We start from the raw sequence: 5,713 nt of genomic DNA, 5'->3' as shown, positions 1-5,713 counted from the left end.
ATGTAAGATAAGTGGGTGGTGATGGTGTGGATTGTAAGTTGTCTTAACTAAAATAAAACAACCAGACAAACTACTAATTGGATGTAACCATTGGTAGTCATACATGGTGTGATTCTGTAGCCGAGAGAGTAGCCACACCGTCTAACCTCTATGAACCAATGGAGGCTCCTCAGAGGAGGAAGGGGAGGACCATCCTCCTCAGTGAAATGTCTTTTTTATTATTATTGTGAAACATTTAAAAAGTTATCCTTTTTAGACAAAACTAAACTAAATATATTCATGTCACCAAATAATTGATTGAAATACATTGTTTTGCAATGAAGGTCTACAGTAACTTCAAAAGCACTGTCTGGGGTAGCGCCATGGTGTAGCCGGAGGTCAGCTAGCGTCTGTCCTCCTCTGGCTACATTGACTTCAATACAAAACCTAGGAGGCTCGTAGGCCTCACACCCTTCCATAGACACACATGGTAATTATGACCACTTCCGGAGGACGTCCTCCAACCAATCAAAGCTTTTGCAGTATAAACTGACATGTTGTCCATCCAATCAGAGAACTAGGATCAGAGAACGAACATAGTGTGTTGAATTGGGATTGTGCCACAGAGCATTATGGGGATTCTATGTGTTGAGAAGTTTGGTGACATTGTTGGATTAAGAGTGAAGAATGATAGTTTAGCATTTTGGGGATATTATTCCATTCAAATTAGTTTTTTCAAATTACAGGAGATGGAGGAGGTATATTATGAATTGTTTTATTGGTTTTAGAACTTTATTATTGTGTCCAGTTAGTACAATTTATTTAAATTTGCCTTGCTAACTTCAGTAGCTAGCTAGCTACCAGCGCGAGTTTGTAGTTTTCTCTGCCAGAATGGTAGAATGGCCAATGCTGCCGAAAATGTTGTGGACTTTTTGTTGAAGAACCCCTTTCATTTTCTGGGGTACAGGGAAAAGTTGCGAATTAAATGCAGGGGTTGACCTCTGCCTGAGATCAGTTTCATGAAGAAGGATGAAAAGTTGAGGGCGTTCAATACCAACTGGTATCAAAAGTATATCTGGTTAACAGGGAACTTTCATCACGCCGCCTTTATTGCTGACCTTGCCTGCTTTTGGAAAGTCGGAGCCTTGGTCGAAAGGTGGGTACAGTGACCTGAAGAACATTGATCGTTCAGCTAAATGGCAAAACAAAAGCAGGGAGCATATACATGCCCACATCAGATTCAAGCTTCAGGGAAAAAGCTGCATCGATTATGATGAAGGTCTGCGTATTCAAACTGCGCAACACAACGAGAAAGTAAGAAGAAACAGGGATGTTATCAAGCTGCTTATCAACACAACTGCGTTTTTGGGCATGCAATAATTTACTTTTAGAGGACACGACGAGAGGGAAAGTTCCACCAACAAGGGCAACTACAAGGAGCTTGCAGAGGTAATTACACATTACGATGCTTTACTTGCTGAACATCTGGAACTTTCTACTGTCTTTTCTGCTTTGTCGAAAACAATTCAGAACGATTTGATAGTTTCCATCGCATCATCCATTAAAAGTTAGATTAAAGAGAGCGGTTGACACAGCGGATTTTTTCTGGTACACTCAAGTAGACTTTCCACTTTCTTCCGGTATTTATTTAGCAAAAATGATAACACATAATCACTCCGGACAGACACAAGCAAAAAGTAATTACATAAATGTTGCAGCAGCCTAGGCTACACTCAAACATTAGAAATCTGGGATGAAAACGAGACTGTCTGATCAACTTCAGTCTGATCAACTGTAGACTACTAATAAGAGCAGATGCATACAGCCTATGCACCCTGTCCATCTGGTCAGGGTAAACTAATTGGTAACGTTATGTATTTATAGTCCATTTGTGTGTCAGGAGAAAATGTGTATGTGATCAAATTTAGTTTCTATTCAAAATTTGGCTGGCTTGGCTGCCTATATTTTTTTACATCCAAAACGATTAACTGGAATTAATTAATCAACATAATAGTGATGACAGATTTGAGTACATTTTTTATAAGGCCTACAGTTGCATAGGCCTGCATGATGCAAACATGCATAAAGCAAGCTCAGCCCTGTGAGTTATATTGTCTATCAGTTGTTGTCTATGTGTCTGGGTAGAGGAAATCCCACTCCTAATCTAGTCTAAATATAATGTATATGAACCAATATAAGGTAGGTGCAGTTTGACAGGGTTTTCATCCCCCCAGGGCCAGGAGGTTATTAAAACCATGTGACCTGATTAGGACAAACTGGTCACATCATAGCCCTTATAAAACCTTTTTACAACTGATTAATCACTGTCATACACTGTCATAGAGTTTTCCTAGTTATATAAGGAAAAACTCCAGGTCTCAGTGGGTAAAAATTGCCCCATCGCTCTGGGACCAGTCTGCTTGCAGTTGTCAGTTATCATCAGGTATGTGGACGATCAGGGCTTTATTCAGGAACGTTTCTTTGGATACTTTGATGTGTCAAGTGGGCGAGATGCGCAGTCTGTGTTTGACTTGATTAATTTTGAGACTTCATAGAGCAAGTCGTTGTCCAAACCTACGATGGCGCAGCTGTAATGGAACGTATCTGATGTTTGTATTTACAGCTAAGTCCCCTCCTGTTCCCTGATTTAAGAGGTGATGACTACTCCACTTGACTACCATAGTTAACTTTCTCCTGACAATAACTGAAGACCCTTCTCATGTGGCCGCTCATCCACTGGCACATTGAATGTTTCCCCTCCAAGCACTGTGAGTACCCCTATCAATTTTCTCTCATTACTGTATGTAGAGTCAATCACATACACAATCACATTATTACACATCAATGATTTTACTCCTTGCTTGGACTAACTCATTCTTATGTATTTTGTCTAACTGTGTAGTGTGTTGTGTTATTGTTTTTTGTCTTCCCAGTCAAATCCTGTCCTGCACTGAACGCGTCTCCTTCCTGAGCGGTATGACGACTGCGTGGTCCCATGGTGTTTATACTTGCGTACTATTGTTTGTACAGATGAACGTGGTACCTTCAGGCATTTGGAAATTGCTCCCAAGGATGAACCAGACTTGTGGAGGTCTACAATTTTTTTTCTGAGGTCTTTGCTGATTTCTTTTGATTTTCCTATGATGTCAAGCAAAGAGGCACTGAGTTTGAAGGTAGGCCTTGAAATACATCCACAGGTACACCTCCAATTGACTCAAAAGATGTCAATTAGAATATCAGAAGCTTCTAAAGCCATGACATAATTTTTGGGATTTTTCCAAGCTGTTTAAAGGCACAGTCAACTTAGTGTTGACTGTGAACTTCTGACCCACTGGAATTGTGATACAGTGAATTATAAGTGAAATAATCTGTCTGTAAACAATTGTTGGAAAATTTACTTGTGGCATGTACAAAGTAGATGTCCAAACCAACTTGCCAAAACTATAGTTTGTTAACAAGAAATCTGTGGAGTGGTTGAAAAACGAGTTTTAATGACTCCAACCTAAGTGTATGTAAACTTCTGACTTCAACTGTACATACAAAATAATATGAAATGCTCTGAGACCAGGTTGACGGGGAAGGATAAGGAATGTCCCTTGCTTCAATTCCATGTGATAGTTTTTTTTGTCTTTCTCTCAACTATTTTACTCCACTGTCTACAGAAAGGAACAAACGATGGAAAGACTATTGTGAAATGATCTGAACAAAAAGCAGTCAAGCAGTCAGTCTGACAAACAAACACACACACACACACCAGACGATAGATTCGAGGAGAAAACCACCAAAAATCCCTTCAGAACTTCACAGTCTGTCTTTTGTCAGGCTATCTAGCGTTGCTATCACACTATGTGAACGCACGCTGATGCCCCTCAGTAGGCCTCTGCTGCATATCTGTCTGCCTGTCCATCTGTCACGGCTGAGTCTAACATGACAGCCTCTGCCTGTGTGTCTGAGAGCGTTAAAGCACAGTGGAATCTGACAACACAAAGCAGCAAGAGCTCTAAAATAACGATGAAAGCTCTACTCTGTACCCATTGTTTTAATAAAGCTCTACTCTATAACCATTGTTTTTAACAAAGCTCTACTCTATAACCATTGTTTTAATAAAGCTTTACTCTAGCCATTGTTTTTAACAAAGCTCTACTCTATAACCATTGTTTTAATAAAGCTCTACTCTATAACCATTGTTTTAACAAAGCTCTACTCTATAACCATTGTTTTAATAAAGCTCTACTCTATAACCATTGTTTTTAATAAAGCTCTACTTTATAACCATTGTTTTAATAAAGCTCTACTCTATAGCCATTGTTTTAATAAAGCTCTACTCTATAACCATTGTTTTAATAAAGCTCTACTCTATAACCATTGTTTTAATAAAGCTCTACTCTATAGCCATTGTTTTTAATAAAGCTCTACTCTATAACCATTGTTTTAATAAAGCTCTACTCTATAGCCATTGTTTTTAATAAAGCTCTACTCTATAGCCATTGTTTTTAATAAAGCTCTACTCTATAACCATTGTTTTAATAAAGCTCTACTCTCCTGTGACGACCGACTCAACAGAGTGTTCCTTTTAAGCACTAAAGGTGGGAGAAGGGAGATGAAATGAAGACATCAGCATCTGACTCCCTGTCATTGAGGGGGACTGGATGAAACGGATCTCCGCTTGTTTGAGTCATTAGCGGACGTTTGGGGCTCAGTAATAGATGGAGCGCCGCACTGATAAGGGACGTTAAACCCGCCATATTTTCTATTAGCTCTATCAACTCTAATCTAAAATGTATGGGCAGGGATACGGATAGGCTACATCTCTGATGACTTGTGATGATAGTCAATGAAGATACTGTACATCTATGAATAACAATGCTTTAGTGAAGAGAGAACATTTGATCTTGTCTCTATCGGATATGATAAGGCATCATGAATGAAACTGAATAAGTGAATGGTGTATTGGCTTGAGTATAACAAATGGCGGTTATCTCTTAGACTGAACTGTCCATGTATTTATCGACAACCTGAAGTAAGTGTCAATTAGGCTTACTCCATAAGTTCCAGACATACAATTTGCATGACAAAATGCAACGTGTTATCAATATCTCAATGTCAATGTCATGCATTATGTATTATTGATGTATTATCATAAAAATAATACATTATTAATAATGTATAATTTGCATAGGGAAAGGACTAATAAACCAGAGTTACATATTAAGCATCAGCAAAAAATATCCAGTCCTGACAACCTTAAAGGGATTGTTCACTCAAATGACAAAAAATTGCTAATTGTAATTTGGGTGAACTATCCCTTTAAAAACATTCTAAGATATATATTGTTTTGCGATGTCTCTCTGAAACCTCCAAGCACATGTGTTTTTAAAGGGCACAAATTAATGTCATGTCTTCTGAGAGGCAGGCAGGGAGGCATCAAGGCTGACTAGCTGCCTGAGGAGTGACAGTGTTGGGAAGAGACCAGCTCTAGGAAAACAGACATTGTTGAGGAAACAAAGTCTGTGCACTCTTCAAGATTATACTTAAGAATGTGTCTTACGTTTTGTTCTAAAAACCTACACCCCAAATCATTTCCACAAAAATATGACCTGTTTGAAAACAGACACACAGATGAAAGAGTAAGTAGTAGAATGTATTTTCTTAAGAACGCAACATTCTTATTCTAAAACACTGAAATTGATTAAAATAGGAACTTTGAACCACTAAGGGCCACTTTCAACAACAC

At 38.6% G+C, this 5,713-nt stretch overlaps 1 long non-coding RNA gene across 1 annotated transcript; it reads left to right on the top strand.

The window, feature by feature from the left end:
- The first annotated feature begins 389 nt into the window (after positions 1-389).
- LOC139566420 (uncharacterized) lies at positions 390-4,677 on the top strand. Its single transcript, XR_011673100.1, has 3 exons — positions 390-1,428; positions 2,603-2,747; positions 2,913-4,677. It is a non-coding gene; the product is annotated as an uncharacterized lncRNA (long non-coding RNA).
- The last annotated feature ends 1,036 nt before the right edge of the window (positions 4,678-5,713 follow it).

The sequence above is a fragment of the Salvelinus alpinus genome, chromosome 38, assembly GCF_045679555.1.
Source record: "Salvelinus alpinus chromosome 38, SLU_Salpinus.1, whole genome shotgun sequence".
NCBI classification, from domain to species: domain Eukaryota; kingdom Metazoa; phylum Chordata; class Actinopteri; order Salmoniformes; family Salmonidae; genus Salvelinus; species Salvelinus alpinus.
The sequence above is the reverse complement of the archived record's forward strand: the minus strand, read 5'-3'. Positions and strand labels throughout refer to the sequence as shown.